The 26,511-nt window shown below is 45.1% G+C and overlaps 1 protein-coding gene across 2 annotated transcripts in view; it reads left to right on the top strand.

Moving 5' to 3' along the window:
• LOC116562320 (tubulin alpha-1C chain) overlaps positions 1–26,511 on the top strand; it is a 46,742-nt gene continuing 20,231 nt past the window's right edge. Inside the window, exon 1 of one of the 2 annotated variants that reach the window (XM_032294511.1) lies at positions 1–237. The gene's annotated coding sequence lies outside the window, so the exon portion shown is untranslated. The remainder of the gene's footprint in view (positions 238–26,511) is intronic. The other variant, XM_032294520.1, reaches the window with a different exon arrangement.

Genomic DNA, 26,511 nt, shown 5'->3' with positions numbered 1-26,511 from the left:
ACAATGGGCGCCCAGCTCTAAAATGACAGCCTGGTTTAATGGGGTGGAGGAGCTCGGGAGGGATGTGTGCTTTGTGTGCTTGGAATTAGATCCTTCAAATGGATCCTTTCTGAACTCAAACTGCACAACATCTCTAACTGGATTCTTATTTACTTCACCAGGACTCTTTAGGTCCCTGTGCCTTTTAACACATGCATATCCAGTAAAAGCAGAGGAGAGCCTGGCTGTGATTCAAAGGTACGGCTGTAATAGTAATGCAATAGTTTCATCATGCATGGCTTGGACATGGTACTGTGTGCATGCTACTGATATTTATAAATTTGCTCCTATTTCTTGTTTTGTGTTTAATTATATTGGTGGCATTAGTGTTTGTCTTATTATTTATGCAGTCCTTTTTATTATAAGTCTTATTATTAGAATCTTGAAATTTCAAAACAGCCTAAAATTTTATTAGGACCACAGATGAACATATTTTTTGATGCAAAACACTTTAATTATATTTTTTTCTTATACTTTAAATGGTCTCTCTGATTTGGCTATTTTAGTTTTTGAATCAAGGGTAGGTTGCACATGACAGAATATATTTGCTGGGAAGAATAAAAATAAATAAATAAATAAAGTGGGTTGCATAGGGAAGAGGCGTATTTTATAAATGGAATCAAATGAGCATATCCCTTAAAATAAATGCATGAATACAGGCTATTGAAGCTTAAAAAGCATGCATCTGTAGAATCTGAAGTCTCAAATAACAGCAAATATTATGTATTATCAGCAAATATTGTACTAATGACTAATGGTTTATTAATTTTACTATGCTTCAGTGCGGGATACTCAGATATCTTAAAGATGTGAGAAAAAAATAATTCTGTGAAGTGGGAGGAAGAGAATGGGAAGAGAGTAGGCAGTTGGTGCTAACACCATCTGCAAATTACAAGTCTCCATCCCTCAGGGTTGGATGGTCTTCCCTATGCCTTATCCTCATTTAATCTTGTGAAGTATGTTACTGTCCTCTCTACTCTGCAGATAAGGAAACCAAGGCCTTGAGAAACTAGCCCATGGTTACAGAGAAAGGTAGTTGGGCCTTGAACCCAGGTGGCCTACTTCCAAGTCTATCAAACTTCTCAGCAACATATTTCTGGTAGACACAGGAGACATTAAATTTTAAAAATCATTAAAGTGTGAACAAAGTCGACATGAGGACCCTCCTCTAATCTGTTGGTATTCCTGGACATGAAGGAGGTGGTGGATTTTAGCCTGGTATATTTCTATCACTTTCCTTACTTTACTGCATGTTGCAAACCCTTATTTTCTAACAGCATCACTTGTTTCTTTTTTGCTTGTTCCTTCGTTCTTTCGTTCCTTTTTTATTTATTTCCCCATTATTCGAATAAATTATCTTGTGGAAAGACAAAGGAAAGTCTGCCAATACTGCTCACTTCACCCCAAACCCAGTCCTTTCCCCAGAGAAACCCCTGTTATCAATTTGGGGTGTAACCAACTATTTCTTACCTGTTTGCATAGGTGTGTGTGTGTGTGTGTGTGTGTGTGTGTGTGTGTGTGTATCATATTGTTTTGTGTAACGTTTTAAAAGATAAATGGTGCCATGCTGTGCTTTTTATTCTCAACTTTTTATTTACTTATTTTTATTTTATTTATTTTTATTTTTTAGATGGAGTCTTGCTCTGTTGCCCAAGCTGGAGTGCAATGGTGCAGTCTCGGCTCACTGCAATCTCTGCCTCCTGGGTTCAAGCGATTCTCCTGCCTCAGCCTCCCGAGTAGCTGGGACTACAGGCGTGTGACACCACGCCCAGCTAATTTTAATTTTTGTATTTTTAGTAGAGATGGGGTTTCACCATGTTGGCCAGGCTGGCCTCAAACGCCTGACCTCATGGTCCACCCACCTCAGCCTCCCAAAGTGCTAGGATTACAGGTGTAAGCCACTGTACCCAGCCTTTTTTTTTTTTTTTTAAACAGTCTATGCCTTGTGGAGATCTCTACCTGGCAGTATGTTTAAATGTAATTCATTCTGTTTCACTCTTACATAGCATTCTATGCATCATGACTTGTACTGTTTCTCTCTATCTCATCTGTGCTTTTGAAACGGCTTAATGGCATACAAGTCAACATTTAACCATATTTGTATTTATGGGGCAGGTAGAGACAGGCACAAGCTTTCTGGCTGGCTGGAGTGCTACTAACAACATAGGAGAGGAAGGAAAGGTGAGACGTGCCCAGGCCAGCACTGTGAGCCCCAGTGAGAGGCCTCGGGCAGGCACAGTGCTATCAGCAGACTCGTTCCCTCTCTGCCTCTGAATATTTGAGCATTTACCTTTTCCTTGAGCCAGCTATTCTCCAGATATTTATTCCTTATATATGAGATAACAGTAACACACTCCGCAGCGTGCTGTGGGGATTAAACTAGTCAACTCGCAGCAGAAGACATCACACCCAGGCACACCGCGAAATGTTCCCTTGTGAATTGTGCCTGTGCTGGCCCTTTTCTCTCTCCTTCTCAAATCATGTCTTTCATTTTACATTTTATTTGAGCTCATTTGCACTGAAGGACTATCTCTCTCACTTCATATATTATGTTGCAAGGCTCAAAGCAGTGTGGTTAATAAATGGAGCCATGGAGGTCATCATGAGATGCTCTGGTGCAGGATTATGCCAGAAAGCATTGGAAACTGACTGACAGCTGGACTCAAGTCCTGATATGGATACTTAGTAGTGGTGTGACTTGTGTAATGTTTTGTCATCTGGAAAATAAGGGTAGTGCTAATAGTAATACTTAGTCTGTGGGGTGTGGTCAGGTGGAAATGGGATAATGTATCAAAGGAACTTTGTATAGCTTCTGATATAGAGGAAGGTCAGCTGCTGTCATTAGTATTTAGAAAGGTTGCAACATCCCCGCTTCCATTTTCTGTCTATAGAGTATCACTCTCCAGTTTCTTCAGAAGTGACAGTAAAAACAGGCTTAATCTCAAAGCACAGCTGTCTGTTGTTCCATTAGTCCATAGTTTTTAATTGTTATTTTTTTAGAGTCAGGGTCTCACTCTGCTGCCCAGGCTGGAGTGCAATGGTGCAATTATGGCTGACTGCAGCCTTAAACTCCTGGGCTCTAGTGATCCTCCTGTCTCAGCCTCCCAGGGAGCTGGAACTAACTATAGGCATACACCACCACTCCTGGCTAATTAAAAAAATTTTTTGTAGACTTAGGATCTTGTGTTGCCCAGACTGGTCTCAAACTCCTGGGCTCAAGCAATCCTCCCGCCTCAACCTCCCAAAGTGTTGGGATTACAGGCATGAGCCAGCACTAATTTCTTTTTTAAGCAAATATTCCCTGAGTGACCACTGCGTATGTCATACCTTGCTGGGCACTGTGTGAAATATAAAGAAAGTGTGAAACAGGGCTCTTACCCTCAAAGTTACACTGAAGTTCCTTAACACTGGAGAGAACACAGCATAGTACTGTGAACATACGTGCCATGGCTTTTTTTTTTTTAATTTATGTCACTTTAGGAGTCTTGCTATATTGACTAAGCTGGTCTTGAACTTCTGGCCTCAATTGATCCTCCCATCTCAGCCTCCCAAAGTGGTAGGATTACAGGCATGCACCACTGTACCAGCCTTCTGTTATTTTCAGAGGCATCTATAATTATTGGACACCTGCTCTTATGTTCTGTGTCTAGCTTCAGAATTATTGTAGAAGCTTGTCTGAGCATCACCTACAGAACCTGAGCCATTAGATTATCTATCCCTAACCGCTAATGCTGAGCTGGTTTCCTGGCTGGGGGCCGCTCTCGCTTCCTCCTGAGAGCCTGAGAGAATGAGGAAAAGAGCCGGCTGGGAGGAGCTGCCCTTCGGGCCACCCAAAGCTTGCTCTCACAGAAACATGCAGATAGTCCCTTGTTCTGGACACAATAGGAGAGGATAGTTAGCAGGCAGATGAAATCCAAAGAGTAGAAACTGTCTGAAAGGGCTTGAGGATGCTGTGTGAAGGGAATAAAATGACCTATTTTTGTGATAAATTCCCAGGAAATAAACCTATAGTATTTACAAAATGTCCGCCTAGTCCTCAGCACAGTAAGCTTTCTCTGACCCACAGAACCCATTTTCTGTTTGGATGTGAATTCATTGCAGCCTGCCCAACATGAAATTCCAACTGGACATAAAAGGCCACTTCAGCTGTCAAGCCACGTGTGGATTTCAGTTTAAGACTCAGCCCAGGCAGCAGATGCTCCGAGTGCTTGGGGAGCGGCACGCCTATTCCTGATACAGAAACCAGGCTCTCTTTGTCTTGATCCCCAACTTAAATCACGGATAGGCAATTCCAAAATTTTTTAAATGGGCTATGTTAAATCCTTCTTATGAGAAAAAATATCACTTATAAAGTGGAGATTTCTCAGAGAGCTCTCCCTTTTACTGCAGAAGGGGTTTCTTAGCAAGCAAAGATATCTGCTCACTAAATTATACCTCTGTGAAGATGAGATTCCTAAGTGTAAGGTGTATGATTTGTCGTTTTGGGGTTAAGTACAATGTAGAACACTCTGTCTCCACCACTTTTTTTCTGGAGGTGTTCTTTTTATTTTATTTTGACAAAGAGGGGCACATTTCTGAAATCTCTACTGGGAAACTCAGAATACAAACTTACCGGCATGTTAGAATTCTAAAAATAGTTTGACCCTGCATTTCAGAGCTCAGGGCTTCAAAACTATGCTGTCCAAACATGACTGGTGATTAATTTATTTTGACCCCCTGCAAGAAGTGAAAGCAGCTGGTTTATGACATTTGAGAGAGAGCCCATTTTCCAAAGGAGAACAAAGAGAAAGTGGCCACCCCTCCCCCCCTGAGAGCCCGCTTTGCTTTGTCCGAGCTTACTCCCTCCAGGGACTGCCGCAGGGGAGGCTCAAAGCTGTGTCCTTGCGATTAGTTTGGTACACTTGGTTCAGCAGCCCCGGGAATGTGGGGAGTTGTGTGCCTGCCCAGTATCAACGTTATCAGCTGCCCGTTCATGTCGCCTCTCCCTGAAGACACTTTTATAACACAGTAACACTTAGGAGGACGTTCCCCTCCTTTACTTCTGTTTCTCTGCTGATAAACAAATGTCATACACCTTCCTGGATCCGGTCCCTGATTCGGTGAGTTACTGTATATCCATCCATTGCCCTTTTTTGTCCTCCAAACACTGAGCTCTCAGTGCTCTTCTGGCTGGATCCAGATTGTGAAGGTTACAGCCCAACTGGACTCTTTCAGGACTTGGGGGCCCAACCTTCTGTCTCTGGGGCCTCATCAGCCTTCCATTCCTGATGGGTTCCTAATTACCATGTTTCTGGTGCTACCAGACAAACGAGAAGGCCCTGTTTTGACCCAGAGCGCTATAGCTGTGCCCTGATGGGAGATGGGAATCTTCATGTCTGAGGACAGGGACCTCATCAACAGCGTTACTCCTAGACTGAGTGAACTGGTCCGTCCACGAGGCTTCATCACCAGAATAAAAACAGAGATGGATGATTATGATGCTTGAACCTCTGCAAGTGGGAGGGTCTGGAAGGTTATTCCGGAACAACTGGGCAAGGTGAAGGGCAAGGGCTGCATAGGAAAAAGCGTCTGCTCAGTGCAGGGCAGCATAAACTCTGCAACATAAAAAGAGGGAAGCTGCGCTCTGGCATCATCTTGCGGGTTGCATTTCCCGACAGCAGGGCTAGCTCCCGAGCAGAAGCGCAACCCGTCATCTTCCTGCGGGCTGCAGCCATAGGTGGAGAAAGGTGGTACCACAAGGCTCTCCCAGTGGATGGCGGTGACGCGCTCTAAGCAGACGATGGCAGAGGCTCCTATCAAATGGGTGCAGAGAAAAAGGAAGTGGGGAGAGGAGGAGGGACTAGAAATGGCACTGCAACGATCCTGGAATACAGTCAGAAATGATAAACGCCTCCACCTTGAAACGCAACCCCTAGCCCATTTTTCCAATTTGCCTCTGATAACTGCTTTTAATATGTTGTGAGTCCCGTTAAAGCAGGATAGAATAAATGAAAGCAGTCCCCTACCAGGTCCTAATTTTCATTCTCCTTTAGGACTGTCTTAAATAACAAGGACAACCTAAAAATCAAGTCCACCCTGTTTAACTGTGGCAAGCGCTAAAAACCGTTAAGCCCTTTGAAATACTGCTCTCCAAACCAGAGTGGGCATCCAGGTTTCTCTGCAGAGCAGAAAAACCGCTGCGGTTGTGTCCGTGACTTTACTTCCTTGGTTAGGGCGGTGACGTGCAGGGCCTGGGCCGGGGCTCTCACCCGCGCAGAGCCGCAGCCCTGGCGAGCCCCAAGCGTTCTGTGCTCTGACCAGCAGGCGGCGCTGTCTCGGGGCCGTGGCCACCGCCCCTCCCGCCACTATGGCCACTTCCGCCGCGGCCCTGCTAGTGCGACCCCGCCACGCCCTGCTGTTTAGAAGCGGCTTTTCTTCACCCAGGGCTGCCTGGGGAAGTTTCTGTGCTCTTGTGACAATTAATACTGTTTGAAAACCTCCCTCTTGTGTCTTTTGGAAGAGTGGAAATCCTAAAAAAAAATTTTTTTTGAGACCGAGTTTTGCTTTTGTTGCCCAGCCTGGAGTGCAGTGGCGCGACCTCCGCTCATTGCAACCTCCGCCTCCTAAGTTCCAGCGATTCTCCTGCCTCAGCCTCCGGAGTAGCTGGGATGACTGGCGCCGGCCACCATGCCTGGCTAATTTTTGTATTTTTAGTAGAGACGGGGTTTCACTATGTTGGCCAGGCTGGTCTCGATCCTCTGGCCTCGTGATCTGCCCACCTCGGCCTCCCAAAGCTCCGGGATTACAGGCGCGAGCCACCGCCCCCTGCCCTCCCCCCAAAATTGTTTTTTTAAATTTGGGATTGCATAATCAAACAGTTTTTTAGACATCTCAAATGCATTTAAACTTATTCAAATAAAAAGGGCCCCTGGCATGACAAAAAGGCAGTATAGATTGAAAATCAGAATGCTTAAAAAAAAAAACAAAAACAAAAAACAAAACCCCTCCTGTTTATTCCAGATTTTTCTACGGGCTTGGAGGCCAGCTCGCGAAAATTCAGCTGCGGCGCCATCTGCTGGACGCGCTGCGCCACTGCAAGGCCCTTTCTGGGAAGGTGTCAAGGTGGCAGGTGACGGCCCCATTTTTTGTTCATGAGAGACTCCGGCACTAAGGTAGCATTCACAGGCAATCGGCTTCTCTACCAAGGCCTTCTCTGGAAGCCCGAGGCAGGTGGATCACCTGAGTTCAGGAGTTTGAGACCAGCCTGGCCAACATGGTGAAACCCAGTCTCTACTAAAAATACAAAAATTAGCTGGCGTGGTGGTGCGCACCGGTAGTCCCAGCTACTCAGGAGACTGAGGCAGGAAAATTAATTGCTTGAACCTGGGAGGTGAAAGTTGCAGTGAGTTGAGATTGTGCCACGGCACTCTAACCTGGGTGACAGAGTGAGACTCTGTCTCAAAAAAAATAACAAAAAAAAAGGAGACCAGTCTGACTCTCTATAAGAAAGTAGCCTGTGTTGAGGAGCCCTTGGGCCTCAATGAGTCGTCATTTGTTATATTGGTGGTCTCTGAGGAAAACCTGAGGCTTAGCTCATTTCATTTCCTCCAGTGGTCCACGGGCATAGGGCTACAAACTAAAACTAGACTTTCCATCAGTGCACACGGGGTTTCAGGACCGGAAATCACACTGTACTTGTTCTGAATGCTTCTGATTTTGCTGAATGGGAGGAGTTTCCAAGGTGAAGAGGGTGACAGAAATGAAATTAATCTGGGAGTAGAGAGATGTTAAATGTGGCCTGGGCCATGGTTTGATGTAAGATCACAAAGCCCTGCCACCGTTTTAGAAGACTTCAGGCCATTTCCACATGAGGCCTAAACCTATTAGCAAACACATTTATACACGTACCCCAGCAGAAGCCTGCGTTCCCCAGTATTGCACTTTGTGAAAGCCCATAATCAGAAAATGTTTAGAGAACTGGTAGAAAGCAGAATTTTAGAGCAGATTGCAGTTGGCCCACCCACCTGGAAAAATATGGTATGAGGGATAGGAAGCATTTGTAATGGAAACATGCTATCAGGCATAGTTCCGGCCCAGCAAAACTTGATGGTTACTTTTTAACAAAACTGAATTTTATATTCAGAGATGAGTTTATGATGGTTTTCCTGAAAGAGATGAAGTAGCTTTATCAACAGTATAGCCTACTGAAGCCTCACTGATTAAGTAGTCCTTGGGGTCCATGTCAAGTGACTTCCACATAAGTCATGTGTCATTTAATGTCTGATACTTTCTGAGAAATGCATCCTGAGGCAATTTCATCACTGTGCAGACAACAGAGTGCATATACACAAACCTAGATGGTAGTGTCTGCTATACTCCTGGGCTATGTGACATAGTCTATTGCTCCTAGGCTTCAAAACCTTATAGCATATACAGTATCCAGTATTCAGTAACTATACCGAATACTGTAAGCAATTGTAACACCATGATAAGTATTTGTATATCTAAACATAGCTAAACATAGAAAAGGTACAGTAAAAGTATGATATTATAATCTCATGAAACCACCATCATTAACAAGGTCCACCACTGACTGAAACATCATTATGTAAAGCGTGATTGTATAGTCAATGTTTTATAAGGGCATCCTTTGGTACTCCAATAACTAAGTCCTCATGAATGAGACCTGCTGATTCTACTACGATACTGATCACAGAGAAAATGTTAACTTTCTATATAGGTGCTTGAAGAAGACACTCAGACAACTAACAAAATGAGATGAAAAATAAGATAAAAATCTACTGTGGGCTGGGTGTGGTGGCTCACACCTGTAATCCCAACACTTTGGGAGGCTGAGGCAAGAGGATCACTTGAGCCCAGGAGTTTGAGACCAGCCTGGGCAATATAGTGAGCCCTCATCTCTATTAAAGGTTTTAAAAATTAGCTGGGCCAGGTGTGGTGGCTCACGCCTGTAATCCAAGCACTTTGGAAGCCAAGGCTGGCGGATCACCTGAGGTCAGGAGTTCAAGACCAGCCTGACCAATATGGTGAAATCCCATCTTTATTAAAAAAAAAAAAAAAGAAAGAAAGAAAAAAAATTAGCTGGGCGTGGCTCATGCCTGTATTCCCAGCACTGTGGGAGGCTGAGGCGGGTGGATCACCTGAAGTTGGGAGTTTGAGACCAGCCGGACCAACATGGAGAAACCCCCGTCTCTACTAAAAATACAAAATATCAATTCTAAATCTTCTAGGATAAAAATATTTAAATTAAAAAAAAAGTAGCCAGGTGTGGTGGCATATGCCTATAATCCCAGCTACTTGGGAGGCTGAGGCAGGAGATTCACTTGAACCCAGGAGTTGGAGGTTGTGGTGAGCCAGTATGGCACCATTGCACTCCAGCCTGGGCAACAGAGTGAAACACAGTCTCAAAAAATAAAGCGGGTGGGCCGGGCACGGTGGCTCACGCCTATAATCCTGGCACTTTGGGAGGCCAAGACCAGCCTAGCCAAGATGGTGAAACCCTGACTCTACTAAAAATAAAAAAATTTAGCCAGGCGTGGTGGCAGGGGCCTATAATCCCACATACTCGGGAGGCTGAGGCAGAAGAATCGCTTGAACCCAGGCGGCAGAGATTGCAGTGAGCTGAGATTGCACCACTGCACTCCAGCCTGGGCAACAGGGTGAGACTCTGTCTTAAAAAAAAAAAAAAAAAAAATTAGCCACGTGTGGTGGCACATGCCTGCAGTCCCAGCTACTTGGGAGACCGAAGTGAGAGTATTCCTTGAGTCTAGGAGTTCAAGGGTGTAGTGAGCTATGACTGTACCACTGCACTCCAGCTGGGTGACAGAGACCCTGTCCAAAAAATAAAAAATAAGAAAGAGGAGTAGGGGAGGGAGGGAGGGAGGAAGGAAAGAAAAAAGGAAAGGGAAGGGAGGGAAGGGGAAGGGAAGAAGCCAGGTGCAGTGGCTCATGCCTGTAATCCCAACACTTTGGGAGACTGAAGATGGTGGATTACTTGAGGTCAGGAGTTTGAGACCAACCTGGTCAACTTTGTGAAAACCCGTCTCTGCTAAAAATCCAAAAATTAGTTGGGCATGGCAGACACCTGTGGCAGACACCTGTAATCCCAGCTACTCAAGAGACTGAGGCAGGAGAATAGCTTGAACCTGGGAGGCAGAGATTGCAGTGAGCCGAGATTGTGCCACTGCACTCCAGCCTGGGTGACAGAGTGAGATTCCATCTCAAAAAAAATCCACTCTGACAATGCATGAGTGGACTGTATCAGAAAATTAGTAAAACTAAATTATTGGGTATCAAATTGTGACCAATATCAGAAATACTGATGGCTAGTGCCACATCATTGTATCCCACAATTCTGCTAACATGAGAATGTATCAGAAAAAACTAACTTAGTTTCTCCCGTACTGTCACTCAACAATCAACACAGAATACTTCTATGACCTCTGGGCACCAAAATGTGTGTGGGGATTTCTCCCCACCAAAAATCAGTCACTCAGTTCTTTGCTGCTATGGATACCAGCTGGGTGTTCTCTAATTCAATTCTCACACTACCTGGAGAGCCTCAGATCCCACAGGTTGAGGGCTGAGTCCCATGAGACTGAGCCCCACTTAGGTTGCTGATTGCAAGCCCCACGTGGTTTTTACCAGCTATAAATGAGGGTTCCCACAACCTCCTCCCTGGGATCAATTAATTTGCTAGAATGGCTCACACAACTCAAGGAAGCACTTAATTGTGTTTACTGGTTTATTGCAAAGAATATTCATTAAAAAATTTTTTTTTCCTATTTTTATACTTAAAAAATGTGTTTACAGACAACGTCTCACTGTGTTACCCAGGCTGGTTTTGAACTCCTGGGCTCAAACATGAGCCACCGCATCTGGCTACGAAGGATATTTTCAAGGATGCAAATAAACAACCAGGTAGAGATATGCATAGGGCGAGGTATGGAGGAAGGGGCACCAAACGTCCACACCGTCCCTGGGTACGCCACTTTCTGGGAACCGCCACTTGTTCAGCCTTCCAGAAGCTCATTGAAACCTGCCTTTTTGGGTTTCTATTGAGGCTATGACATAGGAATGATTGATTAAACCATTGGCCATTTGGTGATCAACTTAACCATCAGCCCCTCTTCCTTCCCTGGAATTCCAGCCCTCTGGGAGCGTGGCTGGTTCCCTTGGCAACCAGACCCCATCCTGTGGCCATCCTGATTTTCACCTCATTAACGTAAACTCAGGTGTGGTTGAAGAGTTTGGTAAAAATAACAAAAGGTTTTCTGTCTTCCACTTTTATTACTCAGGCTTTTCCTGAGCTGCTTCAAGACTCAGGACAAAAGGCCTTTAACAAAAGATATTGCTCTAGTCACTTAGGAAATGACAAGGCTTACAGGAGCTGAAAGCCAGGAATAGTGGCGGAAAACCAAAATATATACATCATAACATTACATAATGTATTAATATTTGTAGAGTTGGCCAGGCACATTGGTTTATTTCTGTAATTCAGCACTTTGGGAGGCTGAGGCGGGCGGATCACAAGGTCAGGATTTTGAGACCAGCCTGGCCAACATGGTGAAACCCCATCTCTACTAAAAATACAAAAACTAGCCAGCTGTGGTGGCACATGCCTTTAATCCCAGCTGGAGGCTGAGGCAGGAAAATCACTTGAACCCAGGAGGTGGAGGTTGTAGTGAACCAAGATCTTGCCACTGTACTCCAGCCCGAGCGACAGAGCAACTCTGTCTCAAAAAGAAAAAGACAGAAAGAAATCGCCTGAAGCTGGGTGCAGCTGTGGTCCTGTAGTACCAGCTACTCAGGAGGCTGAGGCAGGAGGATGGCGTGAGCCCAGGAGTTTGGAGTCCAGCCTTGGCAACAGAGGGAGATGCGATCTCTTTTTGTTTGTTTGTTTGTTTAGATGCTGTCTCTAAATAAATAAAATAGCTTGATAACAAATCAGCACTGAACATTGGCATTAAGTAGAGATTCAAGCATGTCTCAGCGAAGGTTTTTTTCAGAGCCTCTGGCTTGGGACAGGACCAAGATTTTTTCAGGGCCTCTGGCTTGGGACAGAATGGAGGTAGAGCAGTGAAATCTTCCACTGTGTGGCACAAGGCAGTCCCTTGAAACTGTTTTCTCCTGTTGTTCTGCTTATGTCTGTAACTTGTTTGCTAGGAGGGTGCCTCCACCCTCAGAGCACAGCCACACACACACACACACACACACACACACACACACACACACACACACCTGCCACCTTCCCCACAGATATGCCAAGAGCATTCGCTTGGCACTATTTTTGGGGAAGCCAATATAAAAAGGTTGCCCATTCCCCTGGCAGTTGAGCTCAAGATTCAAATATTTATGTTTGTGGCAAAAAGCAAGGGGAACATTTTTCTAGAGGTGACCTCTCTCTTGACTTTCAGCTTGTTCTGTAATTGGGCTTTTGAGAATATGTGACTATTCTCTGGAAAAAAAGAAAAAAGAAACATTAAATTCAGTAGTTTCTATCTGGACCCTAGAGTTAAGTGTGTCCCTCACATTGAAATCCTGGTTCCACAGGGGAATTGCTTAAACAATAGCAATTGAATTCATTTTTGTTTTTTTAGTATAGATCAGTCCTCTTCTCTGCTCTCCCCACAAAATGTCAGGCTCATCAGAGTTCTTGGCTTTCTGGCCACATCCTGGACCCCCAGGGTGCCTGCTGAGTTGGCAGCACCTCCTAGTTCCCCACTGTGGCTCTTTTTTTTTTTTTTTTTTTTAAATAAAACGGGGTTTCACCATGTTGGTCAGGCTGGTCGTGAACTCCCGACCTCAGGCGATCCGCCCGCCTTGGCCTCCAAAGTGCTTGGATTACAGGTGTGAGCCACCACGCCCAGCCGATTCTTTTACCCACTTATTTATTTTTGAGACAGGCTCTCTCTGTCACCCACGCTGGAGTGCAGTGGTATGAACACTGCTCACTGCAACTTCAACCTCCTGGGCTCAAGTGATCCTTCTGTCTCAGCCTCCTGAGTAACTGGGACTACAGGCGTGCACTACCACACCGGCCTAATTTTTATTTTTTTGTAGAGACAGAGTCTCACCACGTTGCTCAGCTGGTCTTGAACTCCTGGGTTCAAGCAATCCTCCCACCTCAGCCTCACAAAGTGTTAGGATTACAGGCATCAGCACTGCACCCAGCCCACATAGCTTTTTATTTTTATTTTTTTGAGATGGAGTCTCACTATGTCGCCCAGGCTGGAGGGCAGTGGTGAGATCTCGGCTCACTGCAACCTCTGCCTCCCAGGTTCAAGCGGTTCTCCCACCTCAGCCTCCCGAGTAGCTGGGACTGCAGGCATACACCACCAAGCCCAGCTAATGTTTGTAATTTAAGTAGAGATGGGGTTTCACCATGTTGGCCAGGCTGGTTTTGAACTCCTGGCCTCAAGCAGTCCACCCACCTCAACCTCCCAAAGTGCTGAGATTACAGGTGTGAGCCACTGTGCTTGGCCCTATCATAGCTCTTTTTTATTTTTATTTTTTAGACATTGCATGAGTAGGAACCTATTATAGCTCTTTTAATACCATATATAATATGATTTATCTGTGTCTCCCATACCAGACACTTAAATTTTATGAGAATGGGGCCAAGATTATCATGTTCATTTTGCATCCCCAGTGCCTAACCAGTGCCTCAGACCAGGCAAATGTCAGGTAGGATTCAACACTGAAATGGGAGGGAAAGGCGTTTCCAGAGGAGGAACTGGCAGGATCATATACAAAGGTATAGACCTGGAAGAGTGCCAAGGAGCATGACTGTGGTTTGCTCCAGCCTGAAGGGACTAACAGGAGGTAAGATGGGGTGATTATGATGTTGTGAGTGTGGGTTTAAGGCAGTGGTCAGCAGACCTTGAAATAGTTACAATTTATGCCATTTCTGGCATATGATAAATGCTCTATACATATTTTCTTTCTTTCTTTTTTGTTTTTGATGGAGTCTTGCTCTGTTGCCCAGGCTGGAGTGCAGTGGCCCGATCTTGGCTCACTGCAACCTCCGCCTCCCGGATTCAAGCAATTCTCCTGCATCAGTCTCCCGAGTAGCTAGGACTACAGGCCCACGCCGCCATGCCCAGCTAATTTTTTGTATTTTAACAGAGATGGGGTTTCACTGTGTTGCCCAGGCTGGTTGTGAACTCCTGAGCTCAGGCAATTGGCCCGCCTCGGCCCCCCAAAGTGCTGGGATTATAGGTGTGAGCCACTGTGACTGGCCTGTATACACATTTTCTTTTTTTTTTTTTTTTCCCCACAGAAAGTGATTCGGTTCTAATGCATACACACTTTCATCAAAAGCTTAGAGCCGTCGCAGCGGCTGCCGCCTCTTCTTCCTCCTCCTCCTCCTCCTCCTCCTCCTCCCCCCCCTCCCCCTCCCCCTCCCCCTCTTCCTTTTTTTAGATGGAGTTTTGCTCTTGTTGCCCAGGCTGGAGTGCAGTGGCGTGATCTCCGCTCACTGCAACCTCCACCTCCCGGGTTTAAGTGATTCTCCTGCCTTAGCCTCCCAAGTAGCTGGGTTTACAGGCACCCACCACCACACTCAGCTAATTTTTTGTATTTTTGGTAGAGATGGGGTTTCACCATGTTGGCCAGGCTGGTTTTGAACTCCTGGCCTCAAGCAATCCACCCATCTCAACCCCCCAAAGTGCTAGGATTACAGGTGTGAGCCTTCGCACCCGGCCAAAAGCTTAAAGCCTTCTTAGACAAGGCGGCATGAGGGAAAAAATGTGGTTTGGAGCCACAGATCTAGCTTATTCCATTTGTGGAAAATATTACTCAACTGGCAAAACCAGTCCCCATGGCCAAACCAATCAGTCAAATGGACTTATTTTCTTTTTTTTTGTTTTGTGTTATATGTTTTTTTGTTTTGTTTTGAGACAGGGTCTTGCTCTGTCACTCAGGTTCGAGTGCAGTGGCACAGTCCCACTCACTGTAGCCTCGACTCCCCGGGTTCAAGCAATCCTCCCACCTCAGCCTCCCCAGTAGCTGGCACTGCGGGTGCACACCACCATAACCAGCTAATTTCTTTTTTGTGTTATTTATACAGACAGGGTCTCCCTGTGTTGCCCAGGCTGGTCTCAAACTCCTAGGTTCAAGCAATCCTCCTGCCTCAGCCTCCCAAGTGTGGGGGATTACAGGTGTGAGCCACTGCACCTGGCTTATCTGTGACTTCTGATTCCTTTTTTTGTTGTTGTTGTTTTAAGACAGGGTCTCACTTGTTGCCCGGGCTAGAGTGCAATGGCATGATCTTGGCTTACTGCAACCTCTGCCACCTGGGCTCAAGCCAGTCCTCCCACCTCAGTGGCCTGAGTAGCTGGGACTACAGGCAGCCCATGCCCACCTAATTTTCGGGCTTTTGTTTGTTTGTTTTGAGATAGAGTGTTGCCCTGTCTCCAGGGCTGAAGTGCAGTGGTCTGATCTTGACCCACTGCAACCTCCACCTCCCGGGTTTAAACCATTTTCCTGCCTCAGTCTCCCAAGTAGCTGGCACTACAGGCGCGTGCCACGGTGGCTCATGCCTGTAATCCCAGCACTTTGGGAGGCCGAAGCGGGCAGATCACCTGAGGTCAGGAGTTGGAGACTAACCTAATCAACATGGAGAAACCCTGTTTCTACTAAAAATACAAAATTATCTGGGCGTGGTAGTGCATGCCTGTAATTCCAGCTCCTCAGAAGGCTGAGGGAGGATAACTGCTTCAACCTGGGAGGTGGAGGTTACAGTGAGCCGAGATTGCATCACTACACTACAGCCTGGGTGATAGAGTAATACTCCGTCTAAAAAACAAATTTTTTTTTAATTAGCTGGGTGTGTGCCATGTACCTGTAGTTTTAGCTCCTTGCGTGGCTGAGGTGGGATCACTTTAGCCCAGGAAGTTGAGGCTGCAGTGAGCTATGATCATGCCACTGCACTCCAGCCTGGGTGACCGGAGCGAGAAAAAAAAGGGGGTGGGGACACAATTGCTAACTCAGGGGATAGCAAGGAACAGTACCAGCATGAAGAGAATGCACAGTAGTTCCATGCCTGCTCTCAAAGAGCAGGTGGTCTCACTGACACAAGACTAACAAGTAACAATAGTGAAAGATGAATAGTGCATGTCTAGAGGAAGGACAGTGAGGAAGAACTATAGAACTATAGAAATTTTAAAAACTCTGTGTTAGGCCGTGCGTGGTGGCTCATGCCTGTAATCCCAGCACTTTCGGAGACCAACGTGGGTGGATCACCTGAGGACAGGAGTTTGAGACTAGCCTGGCCAACATGGTGAAACCCCATCTCTACCAAAAATATAAAAATTAGCCGGGTGCGGTGGCAGGCACCTGTAATCCCAGCTACTCAGAAGGCTGAAGCACAAGAATTGCTTGAACCCAGGAGTTAGAGTTTGCAGTGAACGGAGATTGCACCACTGCACTCCAGCGGGGGCAACAAGAGCAAAACTCCGTCTCAAAAAAAAATGAATTAAAGAAATCTGTTTTAAAACATGTATTTCCTGCAGAAACAGCTGAATTTTCAGCAAGGCCCAAAATGGTGCTCTAAGTGGCCTCACCACTCACCACAGTATTTTCTTTTTCAAATTCCACACATTGTTTGGTCATGTTTCTCCTTCTCCATCTTTTACCACAAAATGGATGAAACATTAGAAGAAACATTAGAAGAAACATCTAAAAATGGGAAAGCTTCTGATTAAGAATAATTTACATCTATAGTCCTGGTCTTTTGAAGATATCTACAGTATAATGGTTAAAGTGTCCAGGGAAGAAGGAAGTTGAGGGAAGTAATTTGAGCAGCTTCCCTATTTTTAGAAATTCTATTGTGACCAAAATTTCCCAGAGAGGGATTCTTTTTTTTTTGAGATGGAGTTTCATCTTGTTGCTTAGGGTAAAGTCCAATGTCGCGATCCCAGAGAGGGATTCTTTGAAGTTCACAAAGAACATCATAATAAGCCATAGTAAGGCATAATAACACAACTAGGAAGTTGTGTCTAATGGATACAATCTCAAAGGGTTTTCATGATCTTATCCCTGCATTCCCACCAGTTATATCTCCACTGTGTGTAAGGATGGAAAACAAGATTGAGGGCCATACCAGACTCGGTCTGAATAGGAGCTCAGACCTCCTGACAAACACTATGTTGGGAAAGAACTCTGAAGCATCTTCCCAGATGCTTGCTCAGACCATACCTTCCTTATAATAACTTTATAATAACACCATAGGTATTGTTTTAGCTATTTAACAGAAAAAAAAAAAAAGAGTTGGAGAAGATAAATATACTTGTCAAGTACACAGTGACTAAGTGGCAGAGCTGTAATTCAACTCAAGCCTATCTTACTCAGAGCCTGTTTTAGTGAATGGGAAGTAACTGATAATTTTTGATAAGACAGTTTCAGTACAGTGTTCAGGACAGAACACAAATTATGAGGGATTTATTCATTTATTCATCAAATGTTTATTGAGGAGGGTGAAACTTCCAGGTATGGCAGTATAAAGACATGGGCAAATTCTTTCCCTAAAAAAATTACAAACGTGGAAAAAATTGACAAAAATGACCATTTCCAGCACTCTGGAAACTGCCCAAAGGCATGTAATAATCTGATAAACAACCAGGCATGGTGGCTTATACCTGTATTTCCAGCACTTTAGGAGGCCAAGGTGGGAGGATCGCTTGAGGCCGGGAGTCTGAGACCAGCCTGGGCAACATAATGAGACTCTCATCTCTACAAAAAATACAAATAAAAACATTATCCAGGCAGTGGTGGCACATGCCTGTAGTTGCACCTACTTAGGAGGCTGAGGTAGGAGGATTACTTGAGCCTAGGAATTTGAAGCTGAAGTGATCTCTGATCACTGCACCCCAGCCTGGGTGAAAAAAAATCTGAGAAGCATCTGTTTGAATAACTGCTGAACTTTCGTAACAACAGTGGGAATCTGTGGCATCTTGCCTGGGGATGCTCCCATTCTCAGCTGTCCCCTCAGCTCCATCGGCATGGGGATTTTGCCAGGGTGAATGCTGTAACGACCAGCCTTGCAGCTACATTCAAAGAGGACATGCTTGGTTTGGAGCAGGGGAGGACCAAAGGTTCTACTAACCTGAGGTTACAGTTCTGGCTGGGGGAAGCATCTTCCTGGCTAAACTTGTACACATTTGCAGCAGAGAACAGAGGGCCTAAGATTGCCACATACCTCTTCTTCTTTTTTTTTTTTTTTTTTCCTGAGATGGGGTCTCACTCTGTCACCAAGGCTGGAGAGCAGTGGCTCGATCTCAGCTCATTGCAACCTCTCGGGTTCAAGCGATTCTCCTGCCTCAGTCTCCCGAGTAGCTGGGATTATAGGCATGCACTACCATGCCCAGCTAATTTTTGTATTTTTACATTTCACCATGTTGGGGTTTCACCATGTTGGCCAGGCTGGTCTCAAACTCCTGATCTCAGGTGATCTGCCCGCCTTGGCCACCCAAAGTGCTGGGATTATAGGCATGAGCCAACATGCCTGGCCTCTGATCTCCCCTCCCCTCCCTTCTCCTCCTGTACCTTCCTCTACCCCCTCCCTTCTCCTCCCCTTCTCTCTCTCTCTCTCTCTTTCTCTTTCTCTTTCTTTCTTTCTTGTCTTGCTGTTGCCAGGTTGGAGTGCGGCGACACGATCTCAGCTCACTGCAACCTCTGCCTCCCAAGTTCAAGCGATTCCCCTGCCTCAGCCTCCCGAGTAGCTGGGACTATAGGCTTGTGCCACCACGCCTGGCTAATTTTTTGTATTTAGTAGAGACAGAGTTTTACCATGTTAGCCAGGATGGTCTCAATCTCCTGACCTCATGACCTGCTTGCCTCGACCTCCCAAAGTGCTGGGATTATAGGCGTGAGACACTGTGCCCGGCTCTGATTTTACTCTTTAAATCCTGTTTTTTGCTTTGTTTGTGGGTTTGTCTTTGTTTTTTGTCATTTGAGACAGTCTTGCTCTGTTGCCCAGGCTGGAGTACAGTGGTGCTATCTTAGCTCACTGCAAACTTCACCTCCCAGGTTCAAGCAATTCTCCTGTCTCAGCCTCCCAAGTAGCTGGGATTACAGGAGAGCACCACCACGCCCAGCTAACTTTTGTATATTTAGTAGAGACGGGGTTTCACCATGTTGGTCAGGCTGGTCTTAAATTCCTGACTTCACGTGATCCACCTGCCTCAGCCTCCCAAAGTGCTGGGATTACAAGCATGAGCCACCCCACCTGGGGGTTTGCCTTTGTTTAGTGACTTGCCTGGATTAAATCTATGAGCTCTGTCTTCCCTCTGAGGTGTGTAGCTGCTGATCTCTGATCTCTTTCTCTACTGAAAATACAAAAATTATCTGGGCATGGTGGTGGGTGCCTGTAATCCCATCTACTGAGGAGGCTGAGGCAGGAGAATCACTTGAACGCGGGAGGTGGAGGTTACAGTGAGCCAAGACTGGGACATTGCACTCCAGCCTGGGCAATGAGAGCGAAACTCCGTCTCAAAAAAAAAAAGAAAGAAAGAAAAAAAAAAAAAAACAGTTAGAAATCAACAGTAGAAAAAAATCTGGGAAATCCCTATGTATTTGGAAATAAAACAGACTTCTAAATAGTCCACAGGTCAAAAACCATATCACAAGGGGAATTTTAAAATATTTTGAACTGAGTTAAAATGAAAATACAACATATCAAAATTTATAGGAAGCAGCTGGAAGGGTTTAGAGGAAAACATATATATAAGAAAAGAAAGGTCTCAAATCAAATTGTTTCTACCTTAAAAAAATAAAAAGGCTGGGCGTGATGGCTCACACCTGTAATCCCAGCTCTTTGGGAGGTCAAGGGAGGCAGATCACCTGAGGTGAGGAGTTTGAGACCAGCCTGACCAACATGGAGAAACCCCATCTCTACTAAAAATACAAAATTAGCTGGGCATGGTGGTGCATGCCTGTAATCCCAGCTCCTCAGGAAGCTGAGGCAGGAGAATCACCTGAACCTGGGAATCGGGGGTTTCGTTGAGCCGAGATCGCAGCATTGCACTCCAGCCTAGGCAACAAGAGTGAAACTCTGTCTCAAAAAAAAGAAAAAGAAGATCAAACTAAACCCAAGGTAAGCAAAAGAGAGGAAAAATGATTAGAGCAGAAATCAAGGAAACAGAAAAACAATATAGAAAATCAACAAACCAAAAGTTGTTTCTTTGAAAAGATAACAATGGCTGGGCGTGGTGTCACACCTAGCACTTTGGGAAGCATAGGCAGGTGGATCACCTGAGTCCAGGAGTTGGAGACCAGCCTGGGTAACATGGTGAACACCGTCTCTACCAAAAAAATACAAAAAGTAACCAGTCATGGTGGCACGTGCCTGTAGTCCCAGCTACTCAGGTGGGGATGCTCATGAGGTTGAAGGATTGCTTGAGCCTAGTAGGTTGAAGCTGCAGTGAGCTGAGATCACGCCACTGCACTCCAGCCTGGGCAACAGAGCAAGACCCTGTCAAAAAAAAAAAAAAAAAAAGATTAGCCAAGGGAAAAATTAAAATAATTTTTTAAAAGACTGGGCATGGTGGCTCAGGCCTGTAATTCCAGCACTTTGGCACTCTGGGAGTCCGAGGCAGGTGGATCACTTGATGTCAGGAGTTCAAGACCAGCCTGGCCTAAGGTGGTAAAACCTTATCTCTACTAAAAAAACAAAAATTAGCTGGGTGTGGTGGCAGGCACCTGTAATCCCAGTTACTCAGGGGCTGAGGCAAGAGAATCGCTTGAACCCAGGAGGTAGAAGGTTGCAGTGAGCCGAGATCGTGCCACTGCACTCCAGCCTGGACAACAGTAAGACTCTATCTAAAAAGTAATAATAATTTTTTTTAAAAAAAGAGAAGACACAAATTACCAGTATGTAGAATGAAAGAGGGGACATCAATCTCTGCCCTATAAAAATTAACATTATAAAAGTACATCATGGGGCCAAGGGTGGTGGCTCATGACTGTAATCCCAGCATTTTGGGAGGCTGAGGCGGGCAGATTGCTTGAGCCCAGGAGTTCCAGAACTGCCTGGGAAACATAGTAAAACCCCACCTCTACCATACACACACAAAAAGTATAATATAAACAACTTTATACCAGTAAATTAGGCAATTTCAATAAATGAAAAATCCCTAGAAAGGCACAAATTATCAAGATTAACTCAAGAAGAAATAGGATATCTGAACATACCTATACCAAGTGGTTAAAAAAAATTGATTTAAAAAACAGGCCAGGAGTGGTGGCTTATGCCTGTAATCCTAGCACTCTGGGGGCCGAGGTCGGTGAATCACGAGGTCAGGAGTTCAAGACCAGCCTGGCCAAGATGGTGAAACCCCATTTCTACTAAAAATACAAAAATTAGCTGGGCATGGTGGTGGGTGCCTGTTATCCCAGCTACTCAGGAGGCTGAGGCAGAGAATTGCTTGAACCCGAGGAGTGGAGGTTGCAGTGAGCTGAGATTGCACAACCGTTCTCTAGCCTGAGTGACAGAGAGAGACTCCATCTCCAGAAAAATAAAAGAAAAGAGATTATAGGCCAGGCCTGGTGGCTCACCTCTGTAATCCCAGCTTTAGGGAGGCTGAGGTTGATGGATCACTTGAGGTCAGCAGTTCGAGACTTGCCTGGCCAACATTGTGAAACCCATCTCTACTACTGAAAATACAAAAATTAGCTGGGTGGTGGCGGGCGCCTTTAATCACAGCTACTTGGGAGGCTGAGGCAGGAGAATCACTTGAGCCCAGAAGGTAGAGGTTGCTGAGATCACACCACTGCACTCCAGCTTGGGCCACAGACCGAGACTCGGTATTAAAAAAAAAAAAAAGATTATACCTCATGACCAAATTGCATTTATTCCAAGAATACATGGTTGGTTTAAATTCTAAAATCAATTAATGTAATATACAATATCAATAAAGGACAAAAGCTACATGATCGTCTCAGTAGATGCAGAAAAAGCATTTGACAAAATCCAACCCATTCAAGATAAAAACTTAACGAACTAGAAATAGATGGGAATATCCTTAACCAGATAAAGGGCTTCCAAGAAAAACTAAAAACTAACAGCAAACATTCTGAGTCTGTCAGCTGGTGAGTGGGTAAACAAAATATGCTATATTCATACAATGGAATACTGTTCAGCAATAAGAAGGACTGAGGTACAGATACATGCTACCACATGGGTTAACCTCCAGACATGATGCTAGGTGGCAGAAATCAGATGCACGGGTCAGGATTTTTTTTTGCTCTGTAAGGCATTAACCAGTTTTGTATCTATCTAGAAATTTTTTTTTTTTTGGGAGATGGAGTCTCCCTCTGTCACCCAGGCTGGAGTGCAGCGTCGTGATCTTGGCTCACTGCAACCTCCTCCTCCTAATAGGTTCAAGTGATTCTCCTGCCTCAGCCTCCCTGAGTAGTTGGGACTACAGGTGTGTACCACCATGCTCAGCTAATTTTTTTTTTTTTTTTTTTGTATTTTTAGTAGAGACTAGGTTTCACTATGTTGGCCAGGCTGGCCTCGAACTCTTGATCTCAAGTGATCTGCCTGCCTTGGCCTCCCAAAGTGCTGGGATTACAGGTGTGAGCCAATGTGCCCGGCTTCAAAATTTTATTCTAATACAAGTTGAATTCATTGGAACTGAGTCAAAAAAAGGAAAATATATTTTTTCTTTAAAAAAATAAAAAAGTTTGCCGGGCGCGGTGGCTCACGCCTGTAATCCCAGCACTTTGGGAGTCCGAGGCGGGTGGATCACGAGGTCAAGAGATCGAGACCATCCTGGTTAACATGGTGAAACCCCATCTCTACTAAAAATACAAAAAATTAGCTGGGCATGGTGTCGCGTGCCTGTAATCCCAGCTACTCAGGAGGCTGAGGCAGGAGAATTGCCTGAACCCAGGAGGCGGAGGTTGCGGTTAGCCGAGATCGTGCCATTGCACTCCAGCCTGGGTAACAAGAGCAAAACTCTGTCTCAAAAAAAAAAAAAAAAAAAAAAAAAGTTTAAGTGTCTTTCCTAATAAAATAAACTCCTTTTTTTTTTTTGGAGACAGTCTTGCTCTGTAGCCCAGGCTGAAATGCAGTGGCAAGACCTCGGTGCACTGCAACCTCTGCCTCCTGGATCCCAGTTCAAGCATTCTTCTGCCTCAGCCTCCTGAGTAGCTGGAATTACAGGCATACATCACCATGCTCAACTAATTTTTTTTGTATTTTTAGTAGAGATGGGGGTTCACCATGTTGGCCAGGCTGGTCTTGAACTCCTGACCTCAGGTAATCTGCCCGCCTCAGCCTCCCAAAGTGCTGGGATTACAGGCCTGAGCCACCTCACCCAGCTTAAAATCTGTAAACTCCTGCTCTTCAAGTGCTCTTTTCACCAGCTTGATCATTTTACTGTTTCCTTTAGTTAATAAAACTTGGTGTTTATTCTATATGGCAGTTTCTATAGAGAGAGATATAGATATCTAGATATCTAGATAGATAGATAGATAGATAGACTGTCATAGAATAAACACCAAGTTTTATTAACTAAAGAAAGCAGTAATGTGCCAGATAGATAGATAGATCAATTGATCTGTATCTATGACAGTTTATGACAGTCATAATCTTAACTTTTTTAAAATTGTATTTTAACAAGGACGACATAGCAGTAGAGGCTTGTAGACATTCTTTTCTGATTGCTTCTATTTTCTCAGTGAATAAGGGTAAAAAGTCATGAACTGAGAGTAAGAATAGGGAGAAGGTTTGGAGGAAGTTGAGGGTAGTGAAGAAGATATAAAAAGACTGGCTAGGCCGGGCGCGGTGGCTCACACCTGTAATCCCAGCACTTGGGGAGGCCGAGGCAGGCGGATCAGGAGGTCAAGAGATTGAGACCATCCTGGCCAACATGGTGAAACCATCTCTACTAAAAATGCAAAAATTAGTCGGGCGTGGTGGTGTGCACCTGTGATCCCAGCTACTTGGGAGGCTAAGGCGGAAGAATTGCTTGAACCTAGGAGGGGGAGGTTGCCATGAGCCGAGATTGTGCCACTGCACTCCAGCCTGGCGACAGGGCAAGACTCTATCTCAAAAAAAAAAAAAAAAAAAGACTGGCTAACATGGCAAAATCCCATCTCTACTAAAAATATATAAATTAAGGCCAGGTACTATGGCTCACGCTTGTAATCCCAGCACTTTGGAAGGCCAAGGCAGGTGGATCACCTGAGGTTAGGAGTTCGAGACCAGCCTAACATGGTGAAAACCATCTCTACTAAATTCAAAAAATTAGCAGGGCATGGTGGCGCATGCCTGTAATCCCAGCTACTTGGGAGGCTGAGGCAGGAGAATCCCTTGAACCTGGGAGGCAGAGGTTGCAGTGAGCCCAGATCATGCCATTACACTCCAGCATGGGGCAACAAGAGTGACACTCAGTCTCAAAAACAAAAACAAAAATTAGCCAGGTGCAGTGGGTGCCTATAATCCCAGCAATTTGGGAGGCTGAGGCAAGAGAATTCCTTGAACCTGGGAGGTGGAGGTTGCAGTGAGCCAAGATCCCACCACTGCACTCCAGCCTGGGCGGCAGAGCCAGACTCTATCTTAACAACAACAACAACAAACACAGGCTTTTAGGAGAGTGGAAAAGTGAAAAATTAAGGGAAATTCCAGATGACTGCCTAGCAATGTAAGCCCACTGGAGGTTAGTAGTCATAAATTTTAAATGGAACTGTCAGCATACCACAGCCATGCCTGCAGGCATGGAGTAGGCAGAGTTAGATTTAATCAGGTTATTCGGTTTTGCTAAGTGAGCACAACCAAGAAAATGGAGCATGAGAGTTGGAGGCGTAAGCTGCAGTGGAAACTGTGGAAGGAGAGACCTGAGGATGTAGAGGAACAGAGGACAGTGCACAGATGGGAGTGTCAATGTCTTATCAGTCCCAGTTAGGTAGAAGGATTGTGGGTATTGGTTTCCTAAAGCTAAAAAAGTAGGAGGTGGTGGTTGGATGGTAGAATGCTTAAAAATGAAATCATTAATGGAGGGGGCGTGGGGATAGGATATTTATCTTAATTTTGAGAGAGGGTTTCACTCTGTTGCCCAGGCTGGAGTGCAGTGGCACCAACACAGCTCACTGCAGCTTTGAACTCTTGGGCTCAAGCGACCCTCCCACCTCAGCCTCCCCAGTAGCTGGGACTTCAGAGTTTCATTCTGTTTCCCAGGCTGGAGTGCAGTGGCACAATCATAGTTTACTGCTGCAGCCTTGAACTCTGGGGCTCAAGTGATCCTCCCATCTCGGCCTCCAAAGTAGCTGGGACTACAGTCATGCACCACCATACTTGGCTAATTTTTAAATTTTTTTGTAGATATGAGGTCTCACTATGTTGCTCAGGCTGGTCTCCAACTCCTGACCTCAAGCAATCCTCCCGCTGTGGCCTCCAAAATCCTAGGATTACGGGTGTAAGCCACCACACCCAGGCTTTATTTTTAATTCATACAGTGTCTCTTCCCCAAATGCAATATAAATTCCTTGATGGGTTTTATCTTGTCTTCAGTTCCTAGTACAGTGCTAAGTATACTCCAGGGGCCAAATATTTATTGAATAAAAGAAAGAATAATATGATTTTGCATTTCTAGAAAATCTAACATTTTCAGAGTAGAAATGAATCTCAAGGTAGACTGACTTATATCAGGACACTTAGAGTTTATATTTTATCTTACAAATAATGAAACAAAGATTCACTCGGTCAATTATGAACTATAGCTAGAATCCTGAGTCTCTGAATCCCAGTCTAGTGATCCAGGCTGGTTTTTTTAGTTTGTTTGTTATTATTTTTTTTAAGACGGAGTTTTGCTTTTGTTGCCCAGGCTGGAGTACAATGGCACAATCTCGGCTTACTGCAACCTTTGCCTCCTGGGTTCAAGTGGTTCTTCTGTCGCAGCCTCCCAAGCAACTAGGATTGCAGGCATGCGCCACCACACCTGTCTAATTTTGTATTTTTCGTAGAGACAGGGTTTCACCATGCTGGTCAGGCTGGTCTCGAACTCCTGAGCTCAGGCCTCCCAAAGTGTTAGTGTACAGGCTTGAGCCACTGCACCTGGCCTCAGGCCGCTTTAGAGCAAGTTTTATCCTCACCCAAAGTACAACTAGGGACCTTCCCAAAGGTTACTCTACTTAATCATACTATAAGCCAGAATTCCTAGTAATTATAATGGCTCTGAGAGTTTACAGTGAATAGTCTCTATTCAGTATTTTGTCATTCTAATCTTTGCTTTCTTTACCCTGCAGTGTTTTTCCCCTTGTGTTTAATCTTGTCCTTGTCTTTAAAGGTCAAAATGATTCTGTTGCTTGCTAAGAAACAAACTACCAGGCCGGGCGCGGTGGCTCAAGCCTGTAATCCCAGCACTTTGGGAGGCCGAGGCGGGTGGATCACGAGGTCAAGAGATCGAGACCATCCTGGTCAACATGGTGAAACCCTGTCTCTACTAAAAATACAAAAAATGAGCTGGG

This window comes from Sapajus apella, unplaced genomic scaffold (genome assembly GCF_009761245.1).
Source record: "Sapajus apella isolate SASKATOON/1434 unplaced genomic scaffold, GSC_monkey_1.0 scaffold2, whole genome shotgun sequence".
Classification (NCBI taxonomy): Eukaryota; Metazoa; Chordata; class Mammalia; order Primates; family Cebidae; genus Sapajus; species Sapajus apella.
This window is presented reverse-complemented; position numbering and strand designations above follow the sequence as displayed.